The sequence below is a fragment of the Neomonachus schauinslandi genome, chromosome 10 (assembly GCF_002201575.2).
Source record: "Neomonachus schauinslandi chromosome 10, ASM220157v2, whole genome shotgun sequence".
Lineage (NCBI taxonomy): Eukaryota > Metazoa > Chordata > Mammalia > Carnivora > Phocidae > Neomonachus > Neomonachus schauinslandi.
This window is the reverse complement of record NC_058412.1, coordinates 32,089,313-32,101,345: the sequence shown is the minus strand read 5'-3', so window position 1 is coordinate 32,101,345 and position 12,033 is coordinate 32,089,313. Positions and strand designations below refer to the sequence as shown.

At 37.1% G+C, this 12,033-nt stretch overlaps 1 pseudogene; it reads right to left on the bottom strand.

The window, feature by feature from the left end:
* Positions 1–291: 291 nt before the first annotated feature.
* LOC123326157 lies at positions 292–417 on the bottom strand (annotated as a pseudogene).
* Between the last annotated feature and the right edge of the window lie 11,616 nt (positions 418–12,033).

The following is a 12,033-nucleotide window of genomic DNA, read 5'->3' as shown; positions in this document are numbered from 1 at the left end:
CTGGATTCAAATTCCAGCTTTGTAGTCTAGCCTTGTGAAAATCCCATCACCATTCAGAACCTCAATTTCCTGGTGTAGAAAATCAGACTAATAGCACCTGCTCTTCAGGACTATCCTAAGGGTTCAATGAAATAATTAACATTTACTAAATGCCTGGCACAGTACCTGATATGCATAAGCCACTCAATAAATATCAGTTGGTATTTATGCCCTATACAATATTTATGTCCCTTATACCAGTGATAAAATTTCTCTCCTTGACCAAACTTAAGTCGCACTCCTGTGAGACCTCTTCTTGAGAAGGCCCTGACCTTGGGATCTGTCCCTGGCCCACTTAGTCCAGTCTTGGTTTTCAATCAGCAATAATCGCGCCTCGGATAAACCTCATTGGCTACGATACTGCCACTGCGCAAAGCTTAGTCCAGTCTTAGCAAAAATCCTGCTGGGTCATTTTAGTGAAAATCCTCCCACCTTGATAGCTGATCAAATTCATCATCCCTCACCCTTGATATCTTAACACCCTGGCCTGCCTTCAGCGAGAATCCTGTTGAGTCAGTCTAGCGAAAACCTACCTAGCTTGGGTGTATCCTCTTAGTAATGTTCCTTCCACTGACCCCCTCCTTGCTTCTTGGCTATACATCCCCACTGTCCTCATTCTACTCAGAGTTGAGCTCAGTCTCTCTCCCCCACTCCCCATTGCAGCAGTCCCCTTCTTGAATAAAGCTTTCCTGTCTTTAACAAGTGTCTGATAATTTTTTCTTTAACACTAGCAACATCTTCCATGCTGAGAGACGAAAAGACCAAATGAGATTAATTCTAACTCTAACTACTAATTCTAACTACAACAAGTAGCTTTAGCCAACATTTATTGAGTGCTTGCTATCAACCAAGCAATGTATTATATCTCTGTTCCTCATGAAAAAACCTCTGAAAAGAGTATAATTTCTGCTGCCTTTTACACATGAAAACTTGAAGCTGAGAGAACTTACGTATTTGCCACAAATCACATAGCTACTAAGTGGCAGAACCAGAATTTGAATTCAAGTCTGTCTGACCCCAAAGCTCAAATCTACGATCATTGGGCTATTCTGCCTCTATTAATCTTTAAATATCTACTTGGTTTGAACAAACTCCCAAGATGACATAAAATGATAGCAATATCTACCAATATATGCGACCTACGCAATCACTATGAATAGGTCAAAAATTTCCACATAGATTTGATATACAACTCCACAGTAACAATCCTACATCATTATTATCACAGGTCTTATAACTTGTGACAAGAAATCCTATAGAATCAGTAAAGAGACTCTAGCTAATAGCCCCCAGATGCAAGGAAAGTTCACTAAGCTTTTCATGCCTCATCAAAGTCACCTTAGACACAGATCATCCAACATCACCTTCAATATTTCAGACAACCATGGAGAACAGAGATACTTATTTCTTGCTCTTTTGGCATGCTTGTCTGTAGACATCTGATTTGGGAACAAAACTAAGTCTAATTTTGCTCACAAATTTAAGCACAATTCTTTTTTTTTTTTTTAAATATTTTCTTTTTTTTTTTTTTAAAGATTTTATTTATTTATTTGAGACAGAGAGAATGAGAGACAGAGAGCATGAGAGGGAGGAGGGTCAGAGGGAGAAGCAGACTCCCCGCCGAGCAGGGAGCCCGATGCGGGACTCGATCCCGGGACTCCAGGATCATGACCTGAGCCGAAGGCAGTCGCTTAACCAACTGAGCCACCCAGGCGCCCTAAGCACAATTCTTTTAAGAAATCAAGTTACAAGATTATCCAGAGCAACAAAAAGGCCATGCCTATGTGCATAATCCATGAATGGGCACAATTACCAGTCCAAAACGTGCTTGGGTATACCACGAGTTCTCCCTTACTGCAAATGACCATTTCGTTCTAAGACTGTCCATAACAGCGGCCACAGTGCAGCACCACTTCCGTCATCTGTGAACAGCTGTGATTCTCCAGTTGTGTCCAGTCTCTTTGTGATTGGCTGCATAACATGGAACCACCCCGACAGGGAAGGACAATATAAGCAGATCCAGAGATGGGCCAGTAAACCTTTGGTTTTCTTTTCAATTTCAATAATTAAACACGTTTAAGTGAAGACTCTCAAGATCCTACAACTTTACCTACTTATGTATGTGGAACCAGGATCTGTGCTCAGCCATACGATGGCAGATAAAACCTCACCACATTTTGAGGAATAATGGTGGATGCGCTGTAAGTATACATTTAGTAGAAGTTCATATTCGATCCTTACTTGGCACCTGAGTCAGATGATTGTTAAGTGCCTTTGCTTCCACATTTCAACTACAGATTAAAAGTAGAGTTCCATAAAATATTACCAGAAATTCTGAGATAACAAATCTGTAATATATGCAGGTTATCTCTAGTGGTCCCATGCATATCCCATCTACTGAAAGGAGATCATTTCATCTGAGCAATAACATTGGCCTACATCACCAAAGATCTGATATTGCAGGGAAATTTTTATTTCCATATAGCGATGAAAAATTATTAAATAGCTACATGTAATAAAAAATTTATTCTATGTTCTTTTCTTACTCTACGTAACTAAAAATAAGGTCCACGTGCAATAAGAGTCCAGCGACACAAACTAGAAAATACAACAAAAGGTCTAGCACTCATCAAACAGCTGCACCTGTTCTGACAGTTCTGCTGGTTTTACTTTGTGAGGAAAAATGTTAACAGCCTTCTCTGGTTACCATGAGAACTAGAGGACAAACAACCAAGCAAGTTTCCTAGAGGGAAAAAAGAACGTGGCCATCTGTTTTAAAATTTTAGCCAACAAATTCCAAGCGTATGTAAGTCCCAGCCCAAAAGAAGCCAGAACCTAAAGACGCAAAAAAAAAAAAAAAAAAAAAAAAAATCACATCTTTATTGATCAGAGCTCACTCATGTTCGGAGACACTGCAAGAAAAAAAAATGGGGTAAAAATTATGGTTCCTGTTATTGATTACAGAAAATCTGTATTTTTGTGACTGAAGCCTCCATAATGCCTCATTCCTCAACACATTTGTGAGGGTTCTTTCTAAGCCAGAGTTCCATAAATTCCAAGGGAAAGATTAACTCAAAATTCTTAACTAATCTCCTTCTGTTGACAAATCAGAACAGAGACTTCTCTCAAGCATCCTTAGCCAAAGGCTTCTCAATTCAATAGAAAAATAACCAGAGTGCCCATGTCTTTCCAAAGCTGATGAGTAGCAAAGTCCGATGTCAAAAAAAAAACCCAGAAAGTCCAACTGTCAAAAAACAATCAAGACACACACATATACATATGGCTACAAGTAGAACAAAAAACATATATATCAGAGCCTTTTAAGAATTGGTGACGGATGAAATAGAAAAAAAAATTGGCAAACGTCAGACCCTTTAAGGTCAGTCAACCAGGGCACTTCATTTCATTTCGGTCAGAGGAAGCCTGAGATGGAGCAACAAATTTTGTCGTCACAGGAAGCACTAGTGCTTGACCTGCTGTGACCTTTGAAAAATTGCTGTGCCTCAGTTCTGTGTGTGGGGAACACATGAGTCCAGTGTCACCGTATTGCGGGTGCCTAACTCCTAATATTCCTCCAGAGGGGCACGATCGAGTAACGGCTCAGAGCATAAATTCTGAAGCCACAGTACTTGGGTTCAAATCCCGGGTCTGCTAAGCTCTGTGGTCATGGGCAAGTTACTTACTTTGTGCCTCAGTTTCTTCATCAGTAAAATGGGAAAATAATGGCACCTATCTCATGGAGTTCTTGTAAAAATGAAATGAGTTAAGATACCCAGAATCCTTAGAGCGTGCCAGGTAAATGTCACATACTGCCCTTCTCTGCCAGAAGACGGAGAGCTGTAATTGGTTCTATTTACTCTCCATCCATAGTGAAGTAGGATTTGACTCTTAATGTTTAGGAAAATGGAAGCAGAGAAGAACAGAAGCCACTGAGACGCAACTGGGAAGAGCCAAAAAGAAAAATACAAAAGTGAGAGAAAACAGTGACATGCTATGGACACCAAAGGGATGCACTTTAATGTAAAAGAAGGAAGGGGGGGTGAAGTGACGAGGGAAACTTGGTGGGTTTAAAGTACTGATACAATTAGTGACGCCTGCTAAGGTACCCCATGACTTTTATCATTGTATAATAAACAGAAATAATACCAAGAGCTCACGTTTAGTAAGTGCCAGCCACTGCTAGGTACTTCACATACATTACCTCATTCACCCCTCCCAAAAAATCTCCCCATGAGTCCGATAGTATTACCACCATATTTCACATGAAAAACTTGACAATTAAAGAGGCTCCCAATGTGCGGAGCTTCTGTGATAATCAATGCAGAGCCAGCGTGAAGATCAGTGTGACTCCAGAGGCTGCACCCCTACCCACTGGGCTGCACGCACTCCCACACAGGCACCAGGACACGGATCCGGTTCTGGAAAAATCCAAATGTTGAGCTCGATGGAAACAGCCATTAAAAAAACCCTGCTCCTGAACTCTTCTTTCCTGTTCTCCTCCTTGTAGGTTTGTGTGTGTGTGTGTGTTATATTAATAGTTTTATATTGTGTAACTCCACCAGTAGCAAAGAACTTTTCCTCTTTGATGGTCTTAATGAATCTGTGGATACATTATATTTGTTACTACATTTATGCAAAAAAAAAAAAACAGCAGTGTTTCAGAAAGCAGCATAATTGGAGAACTAGGCCTCTACTATGAGCAGAATAAAAGTAATCTTCACATTACAAATATATGTGTGTGTGTGTGTGTGTGTATATTTTAGTCCCACACATCAAAATATTGTAAATCAAGCCTAACTTTCCCACATGGGGAAAAATGTGAAAAATGGGAAGTTAGGTTTATAACCACAGGCACTTAGGCTTGATAAATGATTACATTCCAGAAGACTGAAATACATCATTTTCTAAGCTGAAATGCATGGTTTTCTAAAATGCATATAAATCTTTTTCACAAGAAAACTAATTGCAGAAAATTATGTCAAACTTAACACTGCATCATGGCATACCTGACAGAGTTCTTATCTTAGGAATTTTTCATAGCTCCTTCAATATTTCCATAGCACCAGGTCAGAAGGTAAAAGAACATGTTTACTGTGATCATAAAATTCATGAAGTATGTTTTGGGAAGCAACTTAACGGAAATCCCTGAGAAAGATGCAGAGTCACTAATCATCCACAGAAACTTACACAGTGTCCCCTTCATTCCACTGTAATGACACTATATCCATGGCAGGCACAAGAGAGCAAGTCATTGTTCAAAGTTGGGATTAATTTCCTCCAACCAGCAAGATGACAAATGATCCCTTACATGCTGCATATGAGAATCTCTTAGGAATAACATGTGTTTAATTGCTGAAGTGCTTTAAGGTTAATTACTTTGCATCAAAGACTGCTTATATGAATTTAGGACTAAATCTCTGACCAGGATAGGGCATTTCCTTTTGATCTACTTATAATTAGAAACATTGAATAAACTATTGTCTTTATGTAACTGATTAAATGGAACTGAACATGAGTTAAAACATCTTAGAACCAATAGAAGATTTACTCCCTGCCCCCCCCACCCCCCATATGCCAGAGTATAGAAGTCCTTCTTGACTACCTCCGGGGGATAATTTTACTAATTTGCCTTATTTAGTCACACTGAAGATGTTCAGGAAATTAAGCCAAAGCCATATGCTTGACCTAGGGTTGGTACTCGTGTATTGAATGGATGAATGAATGAAGGATGGAAGGGTGGATGGATGGATAGCCCAGGAAGAGACAGGATCTAAGGATAAGATGAGACCCACTGTGGTGGATCAGGTTATTGGGAAGATTTCAGTCCTATACAATTAGAGAAATGGTTTTAACTCTGGCTACACATTAATAGCACTAGGGGAATGTTTATATAAATACTTGGCTTAGAACCCACTACAGACCAATTAAATCAAAATCTTGACATATAAGGGTAAATGGTACAACTTAGGTACAAGCATTTTTCAAAAACTTTCCCTAGTAGAGTTAACAAGTTCTATACATATAAATACAATAATCATTTTTAGGGGTGCCTGGGTGGCTCAGTCAGTTAAGCATCTGCCTTCAGCTTAGTCATGATCTCAGGGTGCTAGGATTGACCATGCATCGGGGTCCCTGCTCAGTGGGGGGTCTGCTTCTCCCTCCCCCTCTGCCTCCCGCTCATGCTCTCTCTCTTTCAAATAAATAAAATCTTAAAGAATTTTTTGTTTAAGTATGCCCCAGGTATTATACAGAATATACTTACACTAAAAACTATGTGTTTTTGTGAAATTCATATTTAACTGGGAGTCCTTATTATATCTGCAACCTTATTCCCCAATACATTCTAATGTACAGTACTTAAAACCATTGAATTACACTAAGATAAGTGGGTGGAGTGTGACATCAAGAAAATACAACAGCAACAAACAAGGATGCCCAGGACACCCAGGATTTGGCAAACAACAGTGGGGATATGGGTTTCAAAGCAGTACCTTATCATGGAAAGATTTATGGGGGTCAAAGAAAATCCCCAGTTTCAGAGAAATTGGGGCATCTAATAAGCCACCTAGGCAGAAAACTCAAGTTCAAGTAAACAAGACAGGGACCCAACTGTTTACTATGATACACTATGGGTGTTTTGATGGACAGAATACTGCTGTGGAAGGAGAGCAGGAAGGTGAGAACAGAATTCACAAATAAGTAAAATCCTTCACTCTGGCACCAAATTATGGATCCAAGAGACTGTTTTCTCTGCTAAGGAATGAATTCATTCCAGAGACTAGGGTGTGTAATTCCAAGAGAGCTCTGAAGTGACTTTAGTTCTGTGATTGGAGGCATGTTGGGTTGAGAGCTGGACATTCCATTATGGCAGAATCAGCGAGTAAGCCAACATTCACATCAAAAACTCCTAAAAGTGTCTCTATTGACTGGTATGCGTGTCAAACAACAGTCCAGATGAGGATAGTATGAAGAAGTTAAGCCTTGAGCAAGATAAATGTCAGTCACTACTTGTAAGAGTTTCCTTTTACAAACTGAAGATGGTGAAATAAAAATAGATTTTGACACTAATGGAACTATCAAAGGAAAAAGATTTAAGGATACTTGCTACCCCTTAAAAAATCCGAAGATACTCTGGCAAAAAAAAAAAAAAAATCAGAATATGTAACAGTAGAATGTATCTTATTTGGAATGCCAGTTTAAAAATATAAGAATAACCTTAACAAATATATATCTTTGAAAACTCAATAACTTCTATGTGTAAATATGAAAAAGAGAGACATTAACAGAAAAATGGACATGAGTGTATGAACAAGCACTTGCAAAATAGGGTATCCAAGTTAGCAAAAACAAAACACAAAAAGGCACTTAACTACTTTAGCAACCAGAAAATTGCATATTAAAACTACACAGTAGTACTACTACATAGCCACCAAAATGCCTAAAATTAAAAGAACAACGTCAAGTGTTGGTGAGAACATGAGTTAACTGAAACTCATGCACTGTTGGTAGGAGTATATATTAGATGAATCACTTCAGAAAATCATTCAGCACTACCTATTATATTTATACATATGCATATCCTATGGCCCAGTGATTTTATACCTCAGTACTCAACAAAAATGTGTGCAATATTAACCAAAACTCATACATACATATATTAATAACCCAGACTGGGGAAAAAAATGTGTGATTCTCTTAGAGAATGGTTCCATAGATTGTGGTATATTTATGCAGTGGATACAAATACAGAAATGAAATTGAATAAACTAAAGCTATTCAAAGATTTGATGAATCTCCCAAACATAAGATTGAAGAAGCCAGACATAAAAGAACATATTCTGTATGATTTCATTTGTATAAGTCCAAGAACAAGTAAAATAGTTTTAATGCTACAAGTCAGAACACAAATTATCTTGGAGGAAGATGCAGAGTAGTAACTGGGAGAAATAAGATAAAAATATTTGAGATGCTGATAATGTTCTGTTTATTCACCTGATGGTAGTTACATGGGTATGTTAACTTTGATAAATGTATGCTCACTTTACTTTTCTCTGTGTACTATATTTTAACAAAAAGCTTTTAAAAATTAATGAGTTATGACGGGAACTAAAAGAATATTTGCATATATGGAAATGCCCTAGTCTTGTATAGGAAAACTCAGTAATAAGGTAAATTATACTTAACTAATCTGTAACTATAATATAATCCCAATCAAAATACCAACAGTTCTTTAGGCTAAGGGGAGGGTCAGTAGATAAAACTTAAATTCTCATGAAAAATACAGAATAGGGTAGGCTCAGGGTACTTTAAAAGAAAAATGAGATAGTTCTTCCTAGACAATAGCATCAAAAGAAAATTGAGAGAGCTGTACTTAATATGACTATTTTATTTATTGAGAAACAAACTCTGCTCTCAGCAATTACACCTCAGTTTAATAAAGCATAATGGGGAAGTACATTGTTTTCCATTGTGATCCATTACTAGAAACTCACATACTTTATATTTTTATTTTAAATTCCAGTATAGTTAACATACAGTGTTATATTAGTTTTGGGTATACAATATAGTAACTCAACAATTCTATACATTACTCAGTGCTCATCAGAATAAGTGTATTCTTAGATCCCTTCACTTATTTCACCCATTCCCCAACCCAACTCACCTCAGGTAACCATCAGTTTGTTCTCTATAGTTAAGAGTGTGTTTTGCGGGGGCACCTGGTTAAGCGTCTGCCTTTGGCTCAGGTCATGATCCCAGGACCCTGGCTCAGGCTGAGCAAGGAGCCTGCTTCTCCCTCTCTCTCTGCCTGCCACTCCCCTTGCTTGTGCTCTGTCAAATAAATAAAATCTTAAAAAAAAAAAAAAAAGTCTGTTTTTTGGTTTGTCTTTTGTTTCTTAAATTCCACATATGTGTCAAATCATATGGTATTTGTCTTTCTCTGGCTGACTTATTTCACTTAGCATTATACTCTCTAGCTCCATCCATGTTGTTGCAATGGCAAGATCTCATTCTTTCTTACTGCTGAGTAATACTCCATCATATATATAAACCACCTCTCCTTTATCCATTCCTCTATAGATGGACACTTGGGCTGCTTCCAAAATTTGGCTACTGTAAATACTGCAATTAATATAGTAGTACATATATCTTTTTGAATTAGTATTTTCATATTCTTTGGGTAAATACCCAGTAATCAAATTACTGGATCGTACAGTAATTCTATTTTTAATTTTTTGGGGAATCTTTATATTATTTTCCATAGCAGGTGCACCAGTTTGCATTTGTACCAACAGTGCATGGGGTCCTTCTTCTCCACATCCTCGCCAATGATTGTTGTTTCTTCTGTTTTTGATTTTAGCCATTCTGACACATGTGAGGTGATCTCACTGTGGTTTTGATTTGCATTTCCCAGATGATGAGTGATGTTGAGCACATTTTCATGTGTCTGTTTGCCGTCTATACATCTTCTTTGGAGAAATGTCTGTTCATGTCTTCTGCCCATTTTTATTTGGATTTTTTGACATTGTAGAAGTTCTTTATGTATTTTGAATACTAACCCTTTACCAGATATGTCATTTGCAAATATCATCTTCCTTTCAGATTGTTTCCTGTGCCGTGCATAAACTTTTAATTTTGACGCAGTCCCAATAGTTTATTTCTCCTTTTGTTTCCCTTGCCTCAGGAGACATGCCTAGAAAAACATTGTTATGGTTGATGTCAGAGAAATTATTGCCTGTGTGCTTTTCTAAGACTTTTATGTCAGGTCTCACATTTAGGTCTTTAATGCATTTCAAGATTATTTTTGTGTATGGTATAAGAAAGTGGTCCAGTTTTCCCAACCGTTTGCTGAAGAGACTTTTTCCCATTGCATATTCTTGCATCCTTTGTCAAAGATTGACCACATAATTGTGGATTTCTGGGCTCTCTATTTGGTACCATTGATCTATGTGTCTATTTTTGTGCCAGTACCCTACTGTTTTGATTACTACAGCTTCATAGTATATCTTGAAATCTAGGATTGTGGTACCTCCTGTTTTGTTCTTCTTTTTCAAGGCTGCTTTGGCTATTTGGGGTCTTTTGTGGTTCCATACAAATTTTAGGATTATTTATTCTAGTTCTGTGAAAAATGCTATTGGTATTTTAGTAGAGATAACATTAAATCTGCAGATTGCTTTGGGTAGTAATGGACATTTTAACAATATTTGTTCTTCCAAGCCTTGAGCATGGAATATCTTTCCATTTGTGTGTGTCATCTTTAATTTCTTTCATCAGTGTTTATAGCTTTCAGAGTACAGGTCCTTCACACCTCCTTGGTTAAGCTTATTCCTATTATTTTTGGTGCAATTGTAAATGGGATTGTTTTCCTCTCTTCCTGCTACTTCATCATCAGTGTATAGCAATGCAATGGATTTCTGTATATTGATTTTATAATCCTATGACCTTACTGAATTCATTTATCAGTTCTAGTATTTTATTAATAGAGTTGTTAGGATTTTCTATATTTAGTATCATGCCATGTGCAAATAGTGAAAGTTTTACTTCTTTACCAGTCTGGATGTCTTTTGTTGCGTTTTGTCATCTGATTGCTGTGCTTAGGCTTTCCAGTACTACGTTGAATAAAAGTGGGGAGAGTGGACATCCTTGTCTTGTTCCTGACCTTAGGGGGAAAACTCTGTTTTTCACCACTGAGTATGCTATTAGCTCTGGGTTTTTCAGATATGGTTTTTATTATGTTGAAGCATGTTCCCTCTAAATCTACTTTGTTGAGGATATTTATCATGAATGAGTAGTGTACTTTGTCAAATGCTTTTTTTGCATCTAGTGAAATGATGGTTTTTATCCTTTCTCTTGATATAACACATTGATTGGCAAATATTGAGCCACCCTTACTTCTCAGGAATAAATCCCACTTGATTGTGGTGAATGATTTTTTAAAAATATATCATTGGATTTGGTTTACTAATATTTCGTTGAGGAAATATTTTTGCATCTATGTTCGTCAGAGATATTAGCCTGTGGTTTTCTTTTTCTTTTTATAATGTCTTTAAGTGATTTTGGTGTCAAGGTGATGCTGCCCTCATAGAATAAATTTGGAAGCTTTCCTTCCTCTTCTATTTTTTTAATAGTTTGAGGAGAATAGGTATTAACTCTTTTGTAAATGTTTGCTAGAATTCACCTGTGAAGCCATCTGGTTCCAGGCTTCTGTTTGTTGGGAATTTTTTGATTACTGTTCAGTTTCATTGCTGGTACTCTGTTCAAATTTTCTATTTCTTCCTACTTCTGTTTTGGGAGGTTATATGTTTCTAGGAGCTTATCCATTTCTTCTAGGTTGTTCAATTTGTTGGCATATGCTTTTCAAAATGTTCTTTTATAATTCTTTATATTTCTGTGGTGTTGCTTATTTATTCTCTTCTACTTTTGTTTCAGTCTTTTTTTTTTTTTTTTTCCTAATGACTCTGGCCAGTTTTGTTGATCTTTTCAAATAACCAGCTCCCGGCTTTGTTGATCTGTTCTATTGTGTTTTTAGTTTCTATTTCATTTATTACTGCTCTAATATTTATTTTCTTTCTTCTACTGGTTTTGGGGGTTTTTTTTTCCTAGCTTGTTTAGGTATAAGGTTAGGTTGTTTGAGATTTCTCTTGCTTCTTGAGGTAGGCCTGTAATGCTATAAACGTCCTTCTTAGACTAGCTTCTGCAGCATCCCAAAGATTTTTGGACTATTGTGTTGTAATTTTCATTTGTCTCCATATATTTTTCATTTCCTCTTTGATTTCACAATTGACCCATTCATTATTAACATGTTATTTAACCTCCATGTATTTATGTTCTTTCCAGATTTTTTCTTATGGCTGATTTCTAGTTCCATAGCATTGTGGTTGGAAAAGATGCATGGTAGAACTTCAATCTTTTTGATTGATAGCCTAACATGTGAGCTATTCTGAAGAATGTTCCATGCGCAATTGAAAAGAATGTGTATTCTGCTGTTTTAGGATA